We start from the raw sequence: 20,286 nt of genomic DNA, 5'->3' as shown, positions 1-20,286 counted from the left end.
GGGAATGGCCCTAGCCCTCACCCTCCGATCCAATAGGTCCCAGACGTGCTCAATGGGATTGAGATCCAGGCTCTTTGCTGGCCGTGGCAGAACACTGACATTCCTGTCTTGCAGGAAATCACGCACAGAACAAGCAGTATGGCTGGTGGCATTGTCATGCTGGAGGGTCATGTCAGGATGAGCCTGCAGGAAGGGTAACAAATGAGGGAGGAGGATGTCTTCCCTGTAACGCACAGCGTTGAGATTGCCTGCAATGACAAAAAGCTCAGTCCAATGATGCACCACCCCAGACCATGACGGACCCTCCACCTCCAAATCGATCCCGCTCCAGAGTACAGGCCTTGGTCTTTGACAATTGCCTCCACACCTTTTATAGTCAACATTAATAGTCAGGCAATAAATTGCAGAGGTTTGATTGCAAAAGGATTTCACATTTAATTGACAATCACACAATTTGATCTAAATTCAGATAAAACATATACAATAAACAATCATACTGTAATATACACTGAGTGTAAAAAACATTATGAACACCTGCTCTTTCCATGACATAGACTGACCAGGTAAATCCAAGTGAAAGCTATGATCCCTTATTGATGTAACTATGTAACTATGTAACTAGCTATGATCCCTTATTGATGTTAAATCCACTTCAATCAGTGTAGATGAAGGGGAGGAGACAGGTTAAAGAAGGATTTTTAAGCTTTGAGACCATAGAGACATGGATTGGGGATGTGTGCCATTCAGAGGATGAATGGGCAAAACAAAATATTTAAGTACCTTCGAACGGGGTATGGTAGTAGTTGCCAGGAACATGACACAAACCACACACTAACAATTAGGGGTTCAACAAGGATTCTTCTAAGATCCTCAAAGTTTGATAAGACAGCAGCTGCAGGCTTATCAAAGTTTGATAAGTTTGGTGCAAGATCTCCTCAATTTATGGTAAGGTTTGTCCCTTGCATGAACTAAATGGATATTGTTTTATGATGATACCATCTATATTTTCATTTTTGTGCCAATCTTTCTAAATCAGAAAATGGACACAATTCAATGGATATCAACCAACAAAGAGGTAAGAGACTATGTAGGCTATAAGAATATGTTGAAGGCTGGCTGTATTGGGTGCAGATGACTGAACTGCTCACTTTTGTGTCTGCAATTGACATACAAAGGTATGTCAATTGGGTATGTTATGCTGATCACATTAACCATCCTCCTCCCTGACCTCTTCAATGAATATCCCATAGGCCTCTACATTATGGACAAGATATGTTTATGAAAACCATTATCAAAACAGTTTTTTTTCATTCACATTCACCTCAAAAGCCAAGGTATGAATTCTCCCCTGTGCAACGTTTTATCATCTGAAAAATTAATATTTTTGGGATTCACAGACTTCACTCTCCCTACACCTCTGATGAATAAAACAGGAAACCTGTTAGATCACCATGCACTTCAAAATCATTCTGGCTATGGATACAGAGAACATCTATACATTAACATCAACACGCCAGAGGATATACCATTGGACTTGAGGCTCTGCTTGGAGTTTACCTAATATTTAAAAAATGTATTCTGCTTTGCCACTAAAATCATAATAAACACTGAGAAGTAAAATATTGTGTTGTTATGCATAATAATAATAATAATAATAATAATAATAATTAGGGGAGGGGGGATAGTTAAATTAACCCCAAAAGGTTCTTCAAAGGTTCTGAGGATCCATTAAAAGGGGTTCTTTGAAGAACCCTTTTAAAGGGTTCTTCGAATAACTTATAGGGGTTCCCCCACATTTTCAATTTGAAGAACCCCTAAAGGATACTCAAGGAACCTTTTCTTTTTAGAGTGCCTGAACTGCAATGCCATAGCTGCGGAAAGTAGTTTGGTGGTGCTGTGATTTTGCTATCGGGGATGGGGATGAAGATTTTTTTTTTTGCTTGTGCTGAAGACGTCTATATTGGTTCACTAATACAGAACTAGTAAAGGCACCGTGCACTACATTTGTGAAAAAAATTCAAAATGTATTGGAGTGTTTACCAGTATTTGTAACTGGAGTCTGATAATTATCTGTACAAAACAGTTTAGTAGATGCACTTATCCAGAGCAACTTTTTGTACTGGTCCCCCGTGGGAATCGAACCCACAACCCTAGCATTGCAAGTGTCACACTCTACCAACTGAGCCTCAATTCACATCATCACAAACCACTTGATGTGTCAATATACTACTGTATTGTGCATTAAACAACCAATGTTACTGGGCACCTATCTATGTGTTTGTTGAGAGCTTCAGGCAGAGTGTGTCTGTGAGAGTGCAGAAACTCCTCCCACATGCCCTTTATCAGGGCTCCATCTCTACCAGATAGCAGCCAGAACACACACTCCATTTTATAGGGGTGCTGGGGAGAGAGCACAGTGTTATCCAAGGCATACACACACTTCTTAAACCTTAAAGTGGCGAGCCATCATGCATCATTCGCTACATATTCGTCGCCAGACCCACTGGCTCCAGGTCATCTACAAGTCCATGCTAGGTAAAGCTCCGCCTTATCTCAGTTCACTGGTCACGATGGCAACACCCATCCGTAGTACGCGCTCCAGCAGGTGTATCTCACTGATCATCCCTAAAGCCAACACCTCATTTGGCCGCCTTTCGTTCCAGTACTCTGCTGCCTGTGACTGGAACGAATTGCAAAAATCTCTGAAGTTGGAGACTTTTATCTCCCTCACCAACTTCAAACATCTGCTATCTGAGCAGCTAACCGATCGCTGCAGCTGTACATAGTCTATTGGTAAATAGCCCACCCATTTTCACCTACCTCATCCCCATACTGTTTTTATTTATTTATTTTTCTGCTCTTTTGCACACCAATATCTCTACCTGTACATGACCATCTGATCATTTATCACTCCAGTGTTAATCTGCAAAATTGTAATTATTCGCCTACCTCCTCATGCCTTTTGCACACAATGTATATAGACTCCCCTTTTTTTCTACTGTGTTATTGACTTGTTAATTGTTTACTCCATGTGTAACTCTGTGTTGTCTATTCACACTGCTATGCTTTATCTTGGCCAGGTCGCAGTTGCAAATGAGAACTTGTTCTCAACTAGCCTACCTGGTTAAATAAAGGTGAAATAAATAAATAAAAATAGCACCTGAATGTCTATAGCCTGGGCCAAGGTCTGCATGACATTAGTTGCCATGGAAAAGTCGCCACTCATTTTTGTAAATGATTTATTTTCATTTTTTATTGAACCTTTATTCAACAAGGCAAGTCAGTTTAGAGCAAATTCTTATTTACAATGACGGCCTACCCCCATTAGCGTTTGTCATGGCAACGAGGTGCAGCGGTATCCCTATCTGATTCACAATGCTGCAAAGAATGAGGAGAGATTAAGGAAAATCTGAGAAAAACATGAGCTATCAACACTCTCAAATGGATTAGTTTCTTTTAGAAATGTTCTTCCCAAAGGCCTAAATAAGTAATGTGAGCAAAGGAATATGTTAAACTATCAATCAAAAAAGGGGAACATATTGGGAAAAATAAACACTGTTGCATGGTCACACTTCTCGCCGGCGATATTTCCAGACCCTCCTGTGAGCACTATCATCTCCAAGACGAGTATGGGTGCCCTTGTCTCTGCCTGCTTCAGCCCGCCTACATGAAGGTAGGCATAGAGGAAGTGTGCCAGCTGCATCATTACAGGAGGCCTGTTGACTGAATGGATTAAATTGAGATTTTGGATCACTGAGCCTACACACAATACCCGATAATGTCAACGTGGAATTATGTTTTTAGTAATTTTTACAAATTCATTAAAAATTAAAAGCTGAAATGTCTTGAGTCAATAAGAATTCAGCCCCTTTGTTATGGCAAGCCTAAATAAGCTCAGGAGTATCAAGTCACATAATAAGTTGCATGGATTCACTGTGTACAATAATAACGTTTAACATTATTTTTTAATGACTACCTCATCTCTGTACCTCACACATACAGATACTTGTAAGGTCCCTCAGTTGAGCAGTGCATTTCAATCACTTTACTCTAGATTCAACCACAAAGACCAGGGAGGTTTTCCAATGCCTTGCAAAGAAAGGCACCAATTGGTAGATGTGTAAAACCAAAAGCTGACATTGAACATCCTTTTGAGCATGGTGAAGTTATTAATTACACTTTGGATGGTGTATCAATACACTCAGTCACTACAAAGACACAGGCGTCCTTTCTAACTCAGTTGCAGGGGAGGAAGGAAACAGCTCAGAGATTTCACTATTAGGCCAATGGTCACTTTAAAACAGTTACAGTGTAACGGTCTTCGTCGTCTGAAGAAGAGGAATCATCGGACCAAAGCGCTTCTTGATAAGTGTTCATGCTTGTTTTATTAAAACTGAACACTATAACAAAAATAAACAAGCGCATAACCGAAACAGTCCTGTAAGGTGAAAACACTCAACAGAAATTAACTACCCACAAAAACAGTTGTCATGTCTGATTGCCTTGAGATAGAAGCTGTTTTTCAGTCTCTCTGTCCCAGCTTTGATGCACCTGTACTGACCTCGCCTTCTGAATGGTAACGGAGTGAACAGGCCGTGGTTCGGGTGGTTGATGTCCTTGATGATCTTTTTGGCCTTCCTGTGACATCAAATCAAATTGTATTTGTCACATGTCCCGAATACAACAGGTGTAGACCTTACAGTGAAATGCATACTTACAAGCCCTTAACCAACAATGCAGTTGTAAGACAAATAAGTGCTGACATCGGGTGCTGTACGTGTCCAGGAGGGCAGGCAGTGTGCCCTCTGTGATGCATTCCGCACCACCCTTTGGAGAGCTCTGCGGATGCAGGCGGTGCTGTTGCCGTACCAGGCGGTGATACAGGCCGGTAGGATGCTCTCAATTGTGCATCTGTAAAAGTTTGTGAGGGTCTTATGGGACAATCCGAATTTCCACACTGTCTGTGTGGGTGGACCATTTCAGATTGCCATTGATGTGTACGCCGAGGAAGCTTTCCACCTTCTCCACTGCGGTCCAGTCAATGTGGATAGAGGCGGGCTCCCTCTGTTGTTTCCTAAAGTCCACGATCAGCTCCTTCATTTTGTTGAAACTGAGGGAGAGGTTATTTTTCTGGCACCACTCCGCCAGGGCCCTCACCTCCTCCATGTAGGCTGTCTTGTCATTGTTGGTAATCAGCCTACTACTGTTGTGTCATCTGAAAACTGGATGATTGAGTTGGAGGCGGGCGTTGGCCACGCAGTCCTTGGGGGAACAGGGAGTACAGGAGGAGGCTGAGGACGTACCCTTGTGGGGACCCTGTGTTAAGGATCAGCGAAGTGGAAGTGTGGTTTCCTACCTTCACCACCTGGGGGCAGCCCGTCAGGAAGTCCAAGACCCAGTTGCACAGGCTGGGGTTCAGACCCAGGGCCCGAGCTTAAGATGAGCTTGGAGGGTACTATGGTGTTGAAAGCTGAGCTATAGTGAATGAACAGCATCCTTACATAAGTTGTTCCTCTTGTCCAGATGGGATAGGGCAGTGTGCAGTGTGATGGCAATTGCATCATCTGTGGATCTATTGGGGCGGTATGCAAATTGATGTGGGTCTAAGGTGTCAGGTAAGGTAGACGTGATATGATCCTTAACTAGCCTCTCAAAGCACTTCATGATGAGAGAAGTGAGTGCTACGGGGCGATAGTCATTTAGTTCAGTTACCTTCCTTGGGTACAGCAACAATGGTGGACATCTTGAAACAAGTGGGGATAGGGAGAGATTGAATATGTCCGTAAACACTCCAGCCAGCTGGTCTACTTATGCTCTGAGGACGTGGCTAAGGATGCCGTCTGGGCCGGCAGCCTTGCGGGGGTTAACACGCTTAAACGTCTCACTCACGACGGCCACGTAGAATGAGAGCCCACAGACCTTGGGAGCTGGCCGAGATGGTGGCACTGTGTTATCCTCAAAGCAGCGAAGATTGTGTTCAGCCTGTCCGGGAGCAATCCGCGACGAGGCTGGTTTTCCCTTTGTAATCTGTGATTGTCTGTAGACCCTGCCACATACGCCTTGTGTCTGAGCCTTTGAATTGCGACTCCACTTTGTCTCTCGACTGACATTTTACCTGTTTGACTGCCTTACGGAGGGAATAACTACACTGTGTGTGTTCGACCATATTCCCAGTCACCTTCCCATGGTTAAATGCGGTGGTTCACGTTTTCAGTTTTGCACATCCTGTTTGCAGTAAGGCACTAAAGTAAAACTGCAAGAAATGTGGCAAATAAATTAACTTTATGTCCTGAATAGTGTCATGTTTGGGGCAAATCCAACACATCACGGAGTACCACTATTCATATTTTCAAGTATGGTGGTGTGTAACAATTCTCGTCTGGTGAAGGAGAAGCGGACCAAAATGCAGCGTGGTATTCTTGAGACATGTTTAATCATGAAGAAAACGAACAATACAAAAACAACAAACGGAACGTGAAAGGCTGTATAGGTTATCTGGTGACAATAAACACATAGACAGGAACAATCACCCACAAACACACAGTGAAACCCAGGCTACCTAAATATGGTTCCCAATCAGAGACAATGACTAACACCTGCCTCTGATTGAGAACCATATCAGGCCAGACATAGAAATAGACAAACAAGACATCCAACATAGAATGCCCACTCAGATCACACCCTGACCAACCAAAACATAGAAACATACAAAGTAAACTATGGTCAGGGTGTGACATGGTGACTGCATCTTGTCATCAGGAAGGTCTACTTTCAGCAGGACAATAATCTAAAACACAAGGCCAAATATACACTGGAGTTACTTAAAAAGACGACATTGAATGTTTCCGAGTCGCCTCGTTACAATTGACTTCATTTGACTTGAAAATCTATGGCAAGACTTTAAAATGGCTGTCTAGCAATGATCAACAACCAACTTGACAGAGCTTGAAGAATTAAAATGTGTGCAAATATTGTACAATCCAGGTGTGCATAGCTCTAAGAGACGTAACCAAAAAGACACAGCAGTAATCGCTACCAAAGGTGATTCTAGCAAATATTGAATAGCAAATATTGAATATTGACAGGGAGGTTGAATACTTATGTAATCAAGATATATTAGTGTTTTATTTTTTCATGATTTTTAAAATAAATGTTAGAACTTTTCTTCAACTTTCACATTGCAGAGTATTTTGTGTAGATCTTTGACCTAAAAATGAAAACTAAATCCATTTTAATCTTACCATGTAACACAACAAAATGTAGAAAAAGTCAAGGGTTGTGAATACTTTCTGAAGGTACAGTAAGCGTAATAGACAGGCCATGCATGTAACTAAACATGTAAACACACCAAATGCTGCCCAAAGTGCCCCTTCTCAGCCACGACTACCATGACGCGTCAGCTTTCTTTGCCAAGAAAGTAAAGGCAGCACAAGGTGCAGGTCATGGCCAGGTCCTTGAAGGCCAAGGTCACAAAGTGGAAGAGCTCTAGCACACACAGCCCTGCCTTCAGCCTTGGATTAAAAGCAGAAGTAACATTTCGGTTGGAACATGGGTATAGGCTAATTGATGATAAAATAAATGTAATCCTTGAATTTAATTATTTTAATTGGACTATAATGTAATAAAATATTATTATGCTGCAACAGTGAGCAGTTGCAAAAACGTGTTTGTTTTTCATTATGGGATACGACCATTTTAATTCGTAGCATGATATAAAAAACATAACAGTAAGCTTTCAATAAGCTACTGTTGCAAAAAACACATTTGTATCCTATTTGTTTGATAGAAATTCAGGTCAATTCAATGCTACTGACTATCGCATTTAGTCTATTGGCAACACTGGAGTTCGAAGTAAAGAGGTATTTTTTGTATTTCGAAGTGGTGTGAAAGAGTGGTTCTCCTATGGCCAATGGGGTGCCCAAAGAGGAAGAGTCAAAGCGCGATGTTTTACTCTGCCCCAAAATCTCACGAAAAATTATCCAAAGACATAAGGCCGGACTGCACTAGCATCAAATAGTCCCCGCGATATGCAACTTTTCAGGGAAGTCAGTAACCAATACACGTGGTCAGTCAGGAAAGCAAAGGCTAGCTTTTTCAAACTTTTCAAATTTGCATCCTGTAGCTCTAACTCCCAAAAAATGTGGGACACTGTAAAGTCCATGGAGAATAAGAGCACCTCCTCCCACACTGAGGCTAGAAAACACTGTCACCACCATTAAATCCACGATAATCGAGAATTTCAATAAGCATTTCTCTGCAGCTGGTCATGCTTTCCTCCTGGCTACCCCAACCCCGGCCAACAGCTCCGCCCCCCCCCCCCCCCCCCCGCAGCTACTCGCCCAAGCCTCCCCAGCTTCTCCTTCACCCAAATCCAGACAGCAGATGATCTGAAAGAACTGCAAAACCTGGACCCATACAAATCAGTTGGGCTAGACAATCTGGACCCTCTCTTTCTAAAATTATCTGCTGCCAATGTTGCAACCCCTATTCCCAGTCTATTAAACCTCTCTTTGTATTGTCCGAGATTCCTAAAGATTGGAAAGCTGCTGCGGTCATCCCCCTCTTCAAAGGGGGTGACACTTTAGACCCAAACTGTTACAGTCCTATATCCACCCTGCCCTGAATTTCTAAAGTCCTCGAAAGCCAAGTTAACAAACAGATCACTGACCATTTAGAATCCAACCGTACCTTCTCAGCTGTGCAATCTGGTTTCTGAGCTGGTCACGGGTGCACCTCAGCCACGCTCAAGGTACTAAATGATATCATAACCGCCATCGATAAAATACAGTACTGTGCAGCCGTCTCCATCGACCTGGCCAAGGCTTCCGACTCTGTCAATCACCGAATTCTTAAAGGCAGACTCAACAGCCTTGGTTTCTCAAATGACTGCCTCGCCTGGTTCACCAACTACTTCTCAGATAGATTTCAGTGTGTCAAATCGGAGGGCCTGTTGTCCAGACCACTGGCGTTCTCTATGGGGTACCACAAGGTTCAATTCTCGGGTCGACTCTTTTCTCTGTATTTATCAACAATGTCGCTCTTGCTGCGGGTGATTCCTCAATCCACCTCTATGCAGACGACACCATTCTGTATACATCTGGCCCTTCTTTGGACACTGTGCTAACAAACCTCCAAACGAGCTTGAATGCCATACAACACTCCTCTGTGGCCTCCAACTGCTCTTAAACGCTAGTAAAACTAAATGCATGCTATTCAACCGATCGCTGCCTGCACCCTCCCAACCGACTAGCATCACTACTCTGGACGGTTCTGACTTAGAATATGTGGACAACTACAAATACCTGGGTGTCTGGCTAGACTGTAAACTCTCCTTCCAGACTCATATTAGGCATCTCCAATCCAAAATTAAATCTAGAATAGTCTTCCTATTTCGCAACAAAGCTTCCTTCACTCACGCTGCCAAACATACCCTCGTAAAACTGACTATCCTAGACTTCGGCGATGTCACTTACAAAATAGCCTCCAACACTCTACTCAGCAAACTGGATGCAGTTTATCACAGTGCCATCCTTTTTGTCACCAAAGCCCCATGTACCACCCACCACTGCGACCTGTATGCTCTCGTCGGCTGCATATTCGTCGCCAGACCCACTGGCTCCAGAGCATCTAAGTCTTTGCTCGGTAAAGCTCCGCCTTATCTCAGCTCACTAGTTACCATAACAACACGCACTCCAGCAGGTATATCTCACTGGTCATCCCCAAAGCCAACACCCCCTTTGGCCGCCTTTCCTTCCAGTTCTCAGCTGCCAATGACTGGAACGAATTGCAAAAAAAGAAAAAAGAAAAATAAATAAATCGCTGAAGTTGGAGACTTATATCTCCCCCACTAAATTTAAGCATCAGCTATTTGAGCAGCTTACCAATCGCTGCAGCGGTACCCAGCCCATCTGTAAATAGCCCATCCAACTACCTACCTCACCCCCTTGTTTTTTTTCTTCTCTTTTGCACACCAGTATTTCTACTTGCATATCATCATCTGCTCATCTATCACTTCATTGCTAATTTGCTAAATTGTAATTACTTCGCTACTATGGGCTATTTATTGCCTTACCTCTTTACTCCATTTGCACACACTGTATATAGATATTTCCATTGTGTTATTGACTGTACAGTACTTTTGTTTATCCCACTTGTAACTCTGTTGTTTTTTGTCGCAGTGCTTTGCTTTATCTTGGCCAGGTTGCAGTTGTAAATGAGAACTTGTTCTCAACTGGCCTACCTGGTTAGATAAAGGTGTTTTTGTTTGTTACGAATGCACTGATATGTGTACGCAAGTGGCATTTCGGCAATTTACGCAAAAATTTGTTGTGCCTGTTGTCATAGAGATATATAGAGATCTCATTATGGATATAATACGATTTAGCATGGCCATTGAGGGCTTCCACTATTTTAAAGTATTCAACTGGACGGGGATTCCTTTGAGTTGGACAAAATAAGAAAATTGACTACTTTAAAATGGAGATGCTCTTACAGACACTATAATGGCACAGATACAAAGATGAGTCCTCTATCTCTATGGCCAGTTTTTCACACACATATCTGCCCTTTTATTGTCTAGAATGGTCCCACCTGATCTTGCCTCCTCCCGACTACCTTCCATCATCTTTAAAGACATGCATTTCCAATGTTAGAGCTGTCACTTGAATATCTTGTCAATATAAAAGACTATCTTTGGGGTGCCTAACATTTCCAAATATCTACTCTAGAGCGTCACCTACTGGTTAATGCAAAAGCGTTGAGGGACAAGTTGACACAACGACATTAGGCAAAAGATAATCTAGGCATATTTTAAAATATAAATTCTATAAATTCATAACATGAAGAAAGTGGTTTAAAAAATGTATCATGCTTGGCACTGACCTTGATAAAAATGTGTCTCCCTGTAGGCTATGTGCCATGAATAAAATGTAGCCTACTAAGCTATTGCATGTGCAATAATGATATTTTTCCTTAGCTACACTTTGAAATGGTGGTGATATGTGAATGCTTCCATACAGCCATTACACAGTAGGTAGTTCAGCATAGCACAGAGAATTTATGACCAACCATAACTTGGCGATACTTTCTCAATTCCTGACTTGGAAGTCAACACGTCTTCTAAACATCCATGTCTTGTTTCTCTCCATGAATTAATCCAAAAATGTGTACGCCACCATGTTGTTTACTTCAAATCTTCTCATTGACCGAGACAGGTGACTGACATGCGGCACTTTGGGGTGTACAGCCACCTGGCTCAATCAATGAGAGAAGGTTTGAAATAGACAAGATAGTGGCGCACATATTGTTGGATTACTAAATGGATAAAACGTTCATTTAATTTAAAGATGCACTATGCATCATTGTCACAATTAGCAAGACACCCCCAATAAAGGAGTGGTTCTGCAGGTGGTAACCACAGACCACTTCTCAGTTCCTATGCTTCCTGGCTGATGTTTTGGTCACTTTTGAATGCTGGCGGTGCTTTCACTCTAGTGGTAGCATGAGACGGAGTCTACAACCCACACAAGTGGCTCAGGTAGTGCAGCTCATCCAGGATGGAACATCAATGCGAACTGTGGCAAGAAGGTTTGCTGTGTCTGTCAGCGTAGTGTCCAGAGCATGGAGGCGCTACCAGGAGATAGGCCAGTAGGGCAACAACCCAGCAGCAGGACCGCTACCTCCGCCTTTGTGCAAGGAGGAGCAGGAGGAGCACTGCCAGAGCCCTGCAAAATGACCTTCAGCAGGCTACAAATGTGCATGTGTCTGCTCAAACGGTCAGAAACAGACTCCATGAGGGTGGTATGAGGGCCCGATGTTCACAGGTGGGGGTTGTGCTTACAGCCCAACACCGTGCAGGATCTTTGGCATTTGCCAGAGAACACCAAGATTGGCAAATTCGCCACTGGCGCCCTGTGCTCTTCACAGATGAAAGTAGGTTCACACTGAGCACATGTGACAGACGTGACAGAGTCTGGAGACGCCGTGGAGAACTTTCTGCTGCCTGCAACATCCTCCAGCATGACCGGTTTGGCGGTGGGTCAGTCATGGTGTGGGGTGGCATTTCTTTGGGGGCGACATAGCACTCCATGTGCTCGCCAGAGGTAGCCTGACTGCCATTAGGTACCGAGATGAGATCCTCAGACCCCTTGTGAGACCATATGCTGGTGCGGTTGGCCCTGGTTTCCTCCTAATGCAAGACAATGCTAGACCTCATGTGGCTGGAGTGTGTCAGCAGTTCCTGCAAGAGGAAGGCATTAATGCAATGGACTGGCCCGCCCGTTCCCCAGACCTGAAACCAATTGAGCACATCTGGGACATCATGTTTCGCTCCATCCACCAACGCCACGTTGCACCACAGACTGTCCAGGAGTTGGCGGATGCTTTAGTCCAGGTCTGGGAGGAGATCCCTCAGGAGACCATCCGCCACCTCATCAGGAGCATGCCCAGGTGTTGTAGGGAGGTCATACAGGCACGTGGAGGCCACACACACTACTGAGCCTCATTTTGACTTGTTTTAAGGACATTACATCAAAGTTGGATCAGCCTGTAGTGTGGTTTTCCACTTTAATTTTGAGTGTGACTCCAAATCCAGACCTCCATGGGTTGATAAATTTGATTTCCATTGATAATTTTTGTGTGATTTTGTTGTCAGCACATTCAACTATGAAAAAAGTATTTAATAAGAATATTTAATTCATTCAGATCTAGGATGTGTTATTTTAGTGTTCCCTTTATTTTTTTGAGCAGTGTATATTTACCCAAAAAATATATGGGGGACTGGAAATGACGCAGACAATTACATTGATGGAAGCAACAATCTATCCATAATATTAAAGTTGATCCACCCCCTGGAGAAAAAGGGAAAAAAAGGCCGCCTACATCTTCACCCCCTCGTGATTGGTGGATTGTAGCTCACGACAGCGAACACTCTGTCTGCATGGCTAGTGGCTAATGTTAGCCAGCTCAAGCTAGCTAATGCCACGTTCAAAACAACTTGGAACTGAGACTTCCTACTTAAGTGCGTTCCAAATAACTGGAAACCCTGGGGTAAAATAGCTCAGACAGGGAAAAATCGTATTGAAAGGTCATCCAACTCGAAATTCCAAGTCGGGAACTCGGGCATCTTTCTAGAACTCTGACTTTCCGACCTGAAGATCACCGATTTCGTGTCTTGAATGCACAGAAGTCGGAAGGTAGAGATTTCCCAGTTCCGAGTTCCCAGTTGTTTTGAACACGGCACTAGTTGTCTTGAAAGTACCGTAAGGCAGGGTAAATTCTCAAAATGAGGTTGAGTAATAGTGCATTATGGGTAGTTTAGAAGATATCCGGAAATAAGTGAATAAATATGCAAAAACCCCAAAACCTAACTATGTTTCTAGGTAACCAGATCGTTACTAAGTCTTTTACCACACCGTGTTGGTACTTTGAGTAAAAACTCTTACTTTCTAGCCTTTAACAACAAAGCATTTTTTAATTTCAAATGAATCCCCTGCTACTAGAAATTGAAGTTTAGAAAAGGTGTTGAGGAAATAGCGCCAAGTAAAGGTTGATCCAAAATTCTCAGTGTTATGCTTTACCTACTGTGTAACGGCTTCATTGAGGCATTCACATATCACTGCCATTTCAAAGTGTAGCTACTTCAAGTAAAATCATTCAAATGTGACATTGATTACAGAGTATAAAGGCACATCAAATATAAGATTATATTAGGCAACTGAGAAGCAATTTATTTTTTGTTGTTGTTGCTGAAAGAGGCAATTTACTCATGGTTACATACACTGATCCGTGGCTGCCACCATCTTGCTAGTTCCGGATTTACTAGGATGACATTGCCTGCGCTGTAGTTCCGGAGCAGGGCAAGCATGAGAGCTGTTCAATTTTCAAGTTTCAATGTCACATGTAACAGGTACAGTGAAATGCCTTTCTTGCAAACTCAAAACCCAACAATGGAATAATCAATAACAATGTGTTACAACCTGGCTCAAGATTGTAACAAACAATGAGAAACCACACACTGAGAAAGGAATAACAAAATTAATTTATTTCATAAATAAAGTAAACACAACAATAATCAGATGAGGCATGAAGGTCAGTTAGGTGTCAACTGCCAAAACAAAGAAAGGCATGCATAGAGAGAGGAATCTCTTGCTGAATGGGGAAACAGTGGCTTCATGCCACAGCTGAGCTTTCACAGGTGTGCCCCATCAGCACTGATGACCCTCCCAGCTCCGCCCACCAATCTCCTATTACCAGAAAAAAGCACAAGAAATAAGAATAGGAAATAGACCATAAAGTAAGTAAGTAAGCATACTATATACAGGAAATATTTAAAAAGTCAGATCCAATACCATATTTACTTGTGCAGGGATACTGGTGTGATGGAGGTAGATATATACAGGGGTAAAGGAACTAGGCAACATGATATAAGATAAGCAGAGTAGTAGCAGTTTGCATGTGAGTGGGTGTGTGGGTTTGTAGAGTCAATGTAAATGTATGTGCATATAATGTGTGATTGAGCAAATGATGGAGTGAGTGTTTGTGTGTGTAGGGCCCTGTGATTGTGTATAGAGACGGTGCAATATTGAAATAAAAGGTCAACTCCGCCGTGGAGCTATTTTGTTTGCTATTTATCAGTCGTAGTGCTTGGGGATAGAAGCTGTTCAAGAGATTGTTAGTGTCAGACTTGATGCACCGGAGACTCTTGCCATGCGGCTGCAGAGAAAACTGTCTATGGCTTGTGTGGTTGGAGTCTTTAACGATTTTCCGGGCCTTCTTTTTACACCGCCTGCCTGGATGGCAGGGAGTTCGGCCTCAGTGATGTACTGGGCCCTCCGCACAACCCTCTGGAGCACCATGAGATCGAGGACGGTGCTATTGCCATACCAAGAAGTGGTGCAGCCACTCAATATGCTCTCAATGGTATAGCTGTAGAAACTTTTCAGGATGTGAGAGCCCATTACAAACTTTTTCAACCTCCTGAGGGAGAGTGCTTGTCCCCAGTTTCCAGTAGTCCAAGATCAGCTCCTTGGTCTTGCTGACGTTGAGGGAGATTGTTGCTCCGGCACCACTACCAGGTCACTGACCTCCTCCCTGTAGGCTGACTCATCGTCGCTGGTGATTAGGCCTACTACCGTCGTGTCGTCAGCAAACTTGATAATGGTGTTGGAGTAGCCAGTTGTAGGTGAAAAGGGAGTACAGGAGGGGACTAAGCACACACCTCTGTGTTAAGGGTCAGCGTGGTGATGTTGCCTACCCTCACCATTTAGGGTCGGCCCATCAGGAAGCCCAGGATCCAGTTGCAGAGGGAGGTGTTCAGACCCCGAGTCCTAAGCTTGGTGACGAGCTTGGAGGGGACAATGCTGTTAAACGCTGAGCTGTAGTCAATAAACAGTATTCCTCTTATCTAGGTGGGTGAGGGCAGTGTGGACAGCAATTCAGATTGCGTTGTCTATGGATCTGTTGGGGCGGTATGCAAATTTAACTGGGTCTAGAGTTGCTGGGATGGTGGAGTGAATGTGTGGCACACAACTTCCTCAATCCTACATTCTAATCGACCTGGCCCGGGTATCCTGGAAGGACATTGACCTCGTCCCGTCAGTTGAGGATGCCTGGTCATTCTTTAAAAGTAACTTCCTCACCATTTTAGATAAGCATGCTCCGTTCAAAAAATGCAGAACTAAGAACAGATATAGCCCTTGGTTCACTCCAGACCTGACTGCCCTCGACCAGCACAAAAACATCCTTTGGCGGACTGCAATAGCATCGAATAGTCCCCGCGATATGCAACTGTTCAGGGAAGTCAGGAACCAATACACGCAGTCAGTCAGGAAAGCTAAGGCCAGCTTCTTTAGGCAGAAATTTGCATCCTGTAGCTCCAACTCCAAAAAGTTCTGGGACACTGTGAAGTCCATGGAGAACAAGAGCACCTCCTCCCAGCTGCCCACTGCATTGAGGCTATGTAACACGGTCGCCACCGATAAATCCATGATTATCGAAAACTTCAACAAGCATTTCTCAACGGCTGGTCATGCCTTCCGCCTGGCTACTCCAACCTCGGCCAACAGCTCCGCCCCGTTGAAGCTCGTTTGGAGGTTAGATAGCACAGTGTCCAAGGAGGGGCCAGAAGTATACAGAATGGTGTCGTCTGCGTAGAGGTGGATCAGGGAATCGCCCGCAGCAAGAGCAAAATCATTGATATATACAGACAAAAGAGTCGGCCCGAGAATTGAACCCTGTGGCACCCCCATAGAGACTGCCAGAGGACCGGACAGCATGCCCTCCGATTTGACACACTGAACTCTGTCTGCAAAGTAGTTGGTGAACCAGGCAAGGCAGTCATCAGAATAACCGAGGCCACTGTCTGCCGATAAGAATATGGTAGTTGACAGAGTCGAAAGCCTTGGGATTCGAGATGGTCAGTGACCTGTTTGTTGACTTGGCTTTCGAAGACCTTAGATAGGCAGGGCAGGATGGATATAGGTCTGTAACAGTTTGGGTCCAGGGTGTCTCCCCTTTGAAGAGGGGGATGACTGCGGCAGCTTTCCAATCCTTGGGGATCTCAGACGATATGAAAGAGAGGTTGAACAGGCTGGTAATAGGGGCTGCGACAATGGCGGTTCTGGGATTGATTTGCACTTTTCGCACCAAAGTACCTTCATCTCTAGGAGACAGAACGTGTCTCCTTCCTGAGCGGTACGACGGCTGCGTGGTCCCATGTGTTTATAGTTGCGTGCTGTTGTTTCTACAGATGAACGTGGTACCTCCAGACATTTGGAAATTGCTCCCAAGGATGAACCACAATTTGCCTGATTTATTTTTATTTTCCCATGATGTCAAGCAAAGAGGCACTGAGTTTGAAGGTAGGCCTTGAAATACATCCACAGGTACACCTCCAATTGACTCAAATGATGTCAGTTAGTCTATCAGAAGCTTCTAAAGCCATGACATAATTTTCTGGAATTTTCCAAACTGTTTAAAGGCATAGTCTACTTAGTGTATGTAAACTTCTGAACCACTGGAATTGTGATAGTGAATTATAAGTGAAATAATCTGTCTGTAAACAATTGTTGGAAAAATTACTTGTGTCACGCACAAAGTAGATGTCCTGACCGACTTACCAAAACTATGGTTTGTTAACAAGAAATTTGTGGAGTGGTTGAAAAACTAGTTTTAATGACTCCAACCTATGTGTATGCAAACTTCCGACTTCAAATGTATCTCTCCACACACCATCTCACGTCCTCATTTTATGCATTCTGCCAGTGTTGCCAGGGACATGGATCTGCGTGGCTGCAGAGTTGTTGGGGAGGGGAAATTTGCAGGCACCAGTGACCACAATCACTCTCGGCGTCAAAGGTATTTTGGGTATGCAGATATATGCAAGTAACTTATTAAGAACTATATCATATGTGCTCTAGCTATCTCTACATGTGCAACTCAGGAGATCTAGCAGTTAGTTGTATGATATTTTTTATTTAACACAACGCAACCACAACAATACATACCACTTTTACAAAATGAAGAGTTGGTGAAAATAGTTATGCAGTTTGATGATTTGCCTGTTAATAATTTGAGCTGTGTCCCAATTAATCAGTAAAGTTGCCTAGTATAACAAAATGTACACAAATTGTAAATGATACAGTATTTAATAAAAGCTTCATGTACAAGTAGTATAATATACTAACTCCAGGATTCTATAAAACGCTCACAACATTGTATTTACATTGACATGAGTTATGTCTAACAAATATTAGAAGTGATGTCAGATATACTGTACTGTTTGCTGTGACATTATAGGGGTCCACCTGTCTTTTCAACATGAGTACAGCATGAGGTACTTTCTTTCTGTCCTCCTACACAAAAACAATCAACAAGTGCTGCATCAGAGTAAAAATGACAAGATAAAGAACCCCTTAGAGAAGTGGAAGGTTATTCAGTGTACAAAACATTAAGAACACCTTCCTAATATTGAGTTGCACCTCTTTTTGCCCTCAGAACAACATACATTCTTCGGGGCATGGACTCTACATTGTGTTAAAATCGTTCCACAGGGATGCTGGCCCATGTTGACTCTAACGCTTCCCACAGTTGTGTTAAGATGGTTGGATGTCCTTTGGGTGGTGGACCATTCTTGATACACATGGGAAACTGTTGAGCGTGAAAAACCCAGCAGTTCTTGACTCACTCAAGCTGGTGCGCCTGGAACCTACGACCATACCTCTTTCAAAAGGCAGTTCAATCTTTTGACTTCCTCATTTACTCTCTGAATGGCACACATACACAATCCATGTGTCTCAACTGTCTCAAGACTACTCCCCTTCTTCTACAATGCCTTCTGCAAGTATTCACAATTGTTACGTTCTGACCATCGTTCGTGTGTGTTTTCCTTGTTTTAGTGTTGGTCAGGACGTGAGCTGGGTGGGCATTCTATGTTGTGTGTCTGGTTTGTCCATTTCTATGTTAGGCCTGATATGGTTCTCAATCAGAGGCAGGTGTTAGTCATTGTCTCTGATTGGGAACCATATTTAGGTAGCCTGTTTTGTGTTGGGTTTTGTGGGTGATTGTTCCTGTCTCTGTGTAGTTTCACCAGATAGGCTCGGTCACTTTGGATTTTCTTTTTTCTTGTTTTGGAAGAGAAGAGAAGAGAACGAGCGCCATTCTCCTTGCGGGGATGGTGCTAAATACATCAACACGGTCGGTCCCTGGGATTGGGCTGGCCAACACGATTCGTTTTGCTTGGAAGGAAAAGGAGTTGGAGCCTTTAGGACGGGAATCTTTTGGAAGGATAATATTGATGGGGATTCTAAAGCTGACGGTGAAGGACGTGTTTTGTTTCCAAGGCAACTCGTTGGAGGGAGCATACGACGTGGCGCTATATACAGAAGAAAAACACGATGATATCCTGAGAAGGGCAAGAGCAGTGGGAGGTGAGAGGCTGATGTGCCACTACGAAATAACAAGCCTGGCGAAGAATAACTTTAGGGTTGTAACTGTCAACATTTACAACCCTTACGTTAAGGACGAAGAGGTGAGGGCTTTTCTGGGGAGATACATGGATAACGTCTCCTCAGCTAGGCACCTCAAAGACTCCTTTGGGTTTTGGAATGGGAGGAGAGGCTTCCAGGCCCTCCTCAGGGAGGACCCAAAGGGACATGGTGGCTACCTCCATCCTCCTGCTATGTTCTCCCTTGGGGCTGACAGGGGGACGTTGTTTTATGCACGTCAGCCCCCATTTTGCAGGCGCTGTATGGCCTACGGACACATTTTCGCCTCGTGCAGCATGAGAAAATGCAGATTTTGTGCATCTGAGGATCACGAGGCGAGGGATTGTGACAAGCCTAAGACATGCCATGGGTGTGGCTCGTCAGCACACCTGTGGCGGGGGTGCCCGGCCCGTCAGAGGTCATATGCGTCTGCGGCTGGGGGGGAGCAGGAGCGGGGGATGGGGGAAGAAGAGGAGGGGAAGGAAGCACGCCTCATGACAAGAGTACAAGTCCAGAGGGGAAGGCCACAAGGAAGGAAGAGGAGCAAGAAGCGGCGGATGGAAGAGAGAAGGAAACGGAAGGCACGGGAGTAGGAGAACCAGGAAAAGAGGCGGAAGAAGGCAACCGAGTGGAGGAGCATGAGAGAGAAGAAAGCGAGGGAGGAGTGGTGGAGAAGGAGACGGTGGAAGAGCAAGTGGACTGGGGGGAAAGTGCCCTGGTGGAAGAGATGAGGGGTATGGTGGAGGAGCTGGCGGGGGGGAGGGTGGTATCTCTCCACTGCCACCATCACCAAAGAAGAGAATGAAGAGGAGGGTGCGATTGGCCGACAGTGAGGGGGAGGGGATGGCCAAGAGAGTGATGGGGGTGGGAGAAACCTCTGGGTTGCTGCTGGTTTCCCCAGGCCCTCAACCTCGTGTGGGTGGGGACACACCTAACAAGACTCAGGACTGGGTACAGGAGGAGGTGGGGAGTTTTTTGTTTGGGGACTCAGCCTCCCCAAATTATTTCCAAACCAGCTGCAACACTGGGGTAGGGGGAGGATTGTGGGGGTAGACCCAGGGTGCAGGGCACCCCGGAGCCAAACACTATTCCTGCATCCTGGGATGGTGTGATGGAGGAAGAGGGGGGGATGTCGGGATTACGGATGATGTTCTCACCGGTAGATATGGAGCAGGGGAGCATCGGGTGAGTCTCCTGTTTTTGTTTTTTTCTGTCTGGGTTTGGAATTTGAGTGTATTACATGTTTTTAATTTTTCATGGAGTCTAATTTTACTTTTGTAAGTTTAAATGTAAGGGGTTTAAG

Source organism: Oncorhynchus masou, chromosome 8, assembly GCF_036934945.1.
Source record: "Oncorhynchus masou masou isolate Uvic2021 chromosome 8, UVic_Omas_1.1, whole genome shotgun sequence".
NCBI lineage: Eukaryota > Metazoa > Chordata > Actinopteri > Salmoniformes > Salmonidae > Oncorhynchus > Oncorhynchus masou.
Note: the sequence above shows the minus strand (reverse complement) of the source record.